Below are 5,673 nucleotides of genomic sequence, written 5' to 3'. Positions count from 1 at the left end.
AAACAGTTAATTAGCTTGGCAGCCTTGAGTTTTCTGATAGGCACTTTATTTATTTATTTATTTTTGTTGATCTTTTTTTTTATTATGATGTTCAATTAGCCAACATATAGTACATCATTAGTTTTTGATGTAGTGTTTAATGATTCATTAGTTGCATATAACACCCAAATGGGGTAACTGGGTGATGGGTATTAAGGAGGGCATGTGTGGTAATGAGCGCTGGGTGTTATACTATTTTTTTTATTTATTTTATTTTATTATGTTAATCACCATACATTACATCATTAGTTTTTGATGTAGTGTTCCATGATTCATTGTTTGCGTATAACACCTAGTGCTCCATTCAATATGTGCCCTCTTTAATACCCATCACCAGGCTAACCCATCCCCCCCCACTCTAGAACCCTCAGTTTGTTTCTCAGTGTCCATAGTCTCTCATGGTTCATCTCCCCACTCCGATTTCCCCCCCTTCATTTTTCCCTTCCTACTATCTTTTTTTTTTTTTAATATATTATTTGTTTTAGAGGTACAGGTCTGTGATTCATCCATCTTACAGAATTCACAGCACTCTATCTATTCATCAGCTGATGGACACTTGAGCTGTTTCCATACCTTATCTATTGTAGGTATACTATAAACATAGGGATGCATGTATCACTTTGAATTAGTGTTCTTATATTCTTTGGGTAAATACCCAGGAGCGATGGGGCACCTGGGTGGCTAAGTTGGTTAAATGTCCAAATCTTGATTGCAGTTCAGGTCATGATCTCAGGATCCTGGGATCAAGCCCTGCATTGGGGTCCCCGCTCCACTGTCTACCTGTCCCTCTGCCCCTCTCCCCACTTGTTTTTTCTCTCTCTCTCTCAAATAAATAAATAAATCTTAAAAAAAAAAACCCAAAAAACCCAGAGGTGCAATTGCTGGATCTTAGGGTAGTTCTATTTTTAACTTTTTGAGGAAACTCCATACTGTTTTCCAAAGTGGAGACACCAGTGTACATTCCCCATGTGGGGCTCGATCTCATGACCCTGATCTGAAATCAAGAGTCTGACGATCATCATCAGGGAAATGCAAATCAAAACTATAATGAGATGAATGATGTTGAGCTTATTTTCATGTGTCTATTGGCCATCTGTATGTATTCTTTGGAGAAATGTCTGTTCATTTCTTCAGCCAGTTTTAATTGGACTATTTGGTTTTGTGGTGTTGAGTTGCATCTCTTTTTTATATATTTGGATTCTCACCCTTTATCAGATGTGTCATTTGCAAATATCTTCTCCCATTCTGTAGGTTGCATTTTAGTTTTGTTCATTATTTCCTTCACTGTGCAGAAGCTTTTTATTTTTATGTAATCCCAAGAGTTTATTTTTGCTTTTATTTCCCTTGCCTTAGGAGACATATCTAGAAAAACTGTAGTTATGGCCAATGCCAGAGAAATTACTGCCTGTGTTCTCTTCTAGGATTTTTATGATTTCAGGTGCCACACTTAGGTATTTAATCCATTTTGAATTTATTTTTTATATGGTGAAAGAAAGTGGTCTTTGTTCTTTTGTATGTAACTGTCCAGTTTTCCCAACACCTTTTGTTGAAGAGACTCTTTCCTGCTTTGTCAAAGATTAATTGACCATATAATTGTGGGTTTATTTCTGGGTTTTCTATTCTGTTCTATTGATCTATGTGTCTGTTTTTGTGCCAGTACCCTACTGTTTTGATTACTACAGCTTTGTAATATAACTTGAAGTATGGAATTGTCATGCTTCCAGCTTTGCTTTTCTTTTTCAAGATTGCTTTGGCTATTTGGGGTCTTTTGTGGTTCCATGAACATGTTAGGATTGTTCTAGTTTTGTGAAAAATGCTATTGATAAATTGATAGGTATTACATTAAATGTGTAGATTGCTTTGGGTATTATAGACATTTTAACAATATTTGTTCTTCCAATCCATGAATATGGACTGTCTTTCCATTTCTTTCTGTCATCTTGAATTTCTTTCACCAGTGTTTTATAGTTTTCAGAGTATAGGTATTTCACCTCTTTGTCTAGGTTTGTTCTTAGGTATCTTATTATTGGTGCAATTGTAAATGGGGTTGTTTTCTTAATTTCTCTTTCTGCTGCTACATTATTAGTGTATAGAAATGCAACAGATTTTTGCACATTTATTTTATATCCTGCAACTTTACTGAATTCATTTATCAGTTCTAGTAGTTTTTTTGGTAGAGTCTTTCGGGTTTTCTATATATAATATCATCTCATCTGCAAATAGTGAAAGTTCTGTCTTTCTTACCAATTTGGATGCCTTTTATTTCTTTTTGTTGTCTAACTGCTGTGGCAGTTAGAGAACTGGAAGTCCTCTTCCAGTACTATGTTGAAAAAAAGTGGTGAGAGTGGACATCCTTGTTTTGTTCCTGACCTTAGGGGAAAAGCTCTCAGGTTTTCCCAATTAAGTATTGTGTTCACTGTGGGTTTTCATACACAGTCTTAATTATGTTGTGGTATATTCTCTCTAAACCTTTGTTGAAGGTTTTATGATGAATGGATGTTGTACATTGTCAAATGCTTTTCCTGTGTCTATTGAGATGATCCTATGTTCTTTATCCTTTCTCTTATTGATGTGATGTATCATGTTGATTGATTGTAAATATTGAACCACCCTTCTATCCCAGTAATAAGTCCTACCTGACTATAGTGAATGATGTTTTTTAATGTATTGTTAGATTCTGCTTGCCAGTATTTTGTTGAGAATTTTTGCATCTGTGTTCATCAAAGATATTGGCCTGTAGCTCTCTCCTTTTTTTGTGGTGTCTTTATCTGGTTTTGTTATTAGGGTGATATTTGCCTCAGAATAAATTTGGAAGTTTTCCTTCCTCTTCTATTTTTTGAAATAGTTGGAGTAGAATAGTATTAATTCTTCTTTAAATGTTTGGTAGAATTCACCTGTGAAGCCATCTGGTCTTGGACTTCTGTTTCTTGGGAGTCTTTTGATTACTGATTCAATATCCTTGCTGGTAATGTCTGTTAAAATTTCCTATTTCTTCCTGATTCAGTTTTGGTAGGTTATATGTTTCTAGGAATTTATCCATTTCTTCTGGGTTTTCTAATTTGTTGGCATGTAGTTTTTCATAATATTCTCTTACATTTGTATTTATGTGGTGTTGGATGTTATTTCTTCTCTTTCATTGGTGATTTTGTTTGAGTCTTCCCTCTCTCTCTTTGAGTGTGGCTAGAGGTTTATCAAAATTATTGACCTTTTCAAAGATCCAGCTCCTGGTTTCATCGATCTGTTGTTGTTATTATTATTATTAATTTCTATTTCATTTATCTGTGCTCTAATCTTAATTATTTCCTCCCTTCTGCTGGGTTTGGGTTTTGTTTGTTCTTTTTCTAGCTCCTTTAGGTGTAAAGTTAGAGTGTTTATTTGAGATTGTTCTTGCTTCTTGAGTAGGTCTACATTGCTATAAATCTTCCTCTTAGAATTGCTTTTGCTGAATTGGAAAGTTTGGGGACTGTTGTGTTTTCATTTTCAACGTTTGTATGTACTTCTTGATTTCTTGGTTGACCCATTCATTGTTTAGTAGCAGTGTTATTTAAGCTTCATATATTTGTTGATCTTTCCAGATTTTTTCTTATGGTTGATTTCCAATTTCATAGTGTTGTGGTCAGAAAAGAGGCATGGTATGACTCTGATGTTTTTGAATTTGTGAGACTTGTTTTGTGGCCTCATATGTGATCTATTCTGGAGAATGTTCCATGTGCTTTTGAAATAAATATGTATTCTGTTTTAGGATGGAATTTTCTGAATATGTCTGTTAAATTGATCTGGTTCAATGTGTCATTCAAAGCCACTGTTTCCTTGTTTGTCCTTGTTTTAAGTGGTGTGTTAAAGTTCCCTAGTATTATTGTATTATTATCAATTAGTTCCCTTATTTTGTTATTAACTGTTTTATAGACTTAGATGCTCCCATGCTGGATGCATATATATTTATAATTGTTTTATCTTTTTATTTTATTTATTGTATTTTATTATTTTTTAAGTAGGCTCCATGCTCAGTGTGGAACCCAACATGGGGCTTAAACTCATGACCCTGAGGTCAAGACCTGGGCTAGGATTAAGGGGCAGATGCTTAACCCTCTGAGCCACCCAGGTGCCCCCAAAATTGTTATATCTTCTTGTTGGATTCTTCCCTTTATGTTTATATACTGTTCTTTGTCTTGTTACAGTCTTTATTTTAAAGTCTATTTCATCTGATAGAAGTATTGCTACCCAGTTTTCTTCCACTGCCATTTGCATGATAAATGCTTTCCCATCTACTTTTTTTTCCCCCTAACCCTTCACTTTCAATCTGCATGTATCTTTAGTTCTGAAATGTAGGCAGAATATAGCTGGGTCTTCTCTCCCACCCCCCAACTCTGTCATCCCCTGTCCTTTGATTGGAACATTTCGTCCATTTATATTCAAAATAATTATTGATACATATGTACTTATTACCATTTTGTTACTTGTTTTGTTGTTTTTATAGTTTTTTCTCTTTCTTTCTTTCTTTCTTTCTTTCTTTCTTTCTTTCTTTCTTTCTCTATTTCACAGTCTGTTGGTTTTATTTAGTTATATACTTGGGGTTCCTTACTTTTTATTTTTTGCATATCTATTACTGTTTTTTGATTGGTTACCATTGGTTTTTATATAACATCTGCATATCACAGTCTATATTAGACTGATTTGAACTCATTCTTTTTCCTCTTCTCTCTGCATTTCAGATATTTGGTATCATCTTTTATATTATTTTATTTTGTGATTCCCAGTTTTCTTATTTTTACTTATGGTTTTTGTTTTCCACTCAGAGTCCCCCTACCATTTCTTTTAGGGCTAGTTTAGTGTTAATGAATTCTTCTAACTTTGTCTGGGAAACTCTTTATTGGTCCTTCTATTCTGAATGATAGCCTTGTTGGATAAAGTATTCTTGGCTGCAGATTTTTCCCTTTCAGCACTTCGAATTACATCATGCCACTTTCTTCTTTCCTGCAAAGTTTCTGCTGAAAAATCAGCTGATGGCCTTATGGGGTTTGCTTTGTATGTAATTGTCTTCTCTCTTGCAACCTTTAAAATTATTTATTAGTATTTTTTGCCACATTAATTATTATGTGTCTTAGTGTGGACCTCTTTGGGTTGAATTTGTTGGGTGATCTCTATCCCTTCTGAATCTGGATATCTGTTTCCCTCTCCAGATTCTGTAAGTTTTCAGCTATTATTCTTCAAATGCATTTTGTGCCCCCTTTTCTCTTCTTCTGGGATACCTATCATGCAAATGTTGTTATGCTTCATGAAGTCACTGAATTCTTTAAATGTGTCCTTATTATGCACTATTTGTCTCTCATCTGTTCGGCTTGATTGCTTCCCATTACTCTATCCTCCAGGTCACTGATACGTTCCTCTGCTTCCTATAGCCTACTATTTATTCCATCTATTATAATTTTAGTTTCATTTATTAAATTCTTTATATTTTTTTCTCTTTGTCAGCAGTCTCATTTTGTCCTCCACCCTTTCCTGACGTCTAATGAGTATCTTAACGATCCTTACTTTAAATTCTGTATCAGCCATATTACTTATTTCTTTTTCTCTTAGATCTCCTGCTATGATATTGTTTGGTTCTCTCATTTAGGGCATATTTCTGTTTCCTTA

This window comes from Callorhinus ursinus, unplaced genomic scaffold (genome assembly GCF_003265705.2).
Source record: "Callorhinus ursinus isolate GAN/ISIS: 27379988/994484 unplaced genomic scaffold, GSC_fseal_2.0 scaffold4, whole genome shotgun sequence".
Lineage (NCBI taxonomy): Eukaryota > Metazoa > Chordata > Mammalia > Carnivora > Otariidae > Callorhinus > Callorhinus ursinus.
This window is presented reverse-complemented; position numbering follows the sequence as displayed.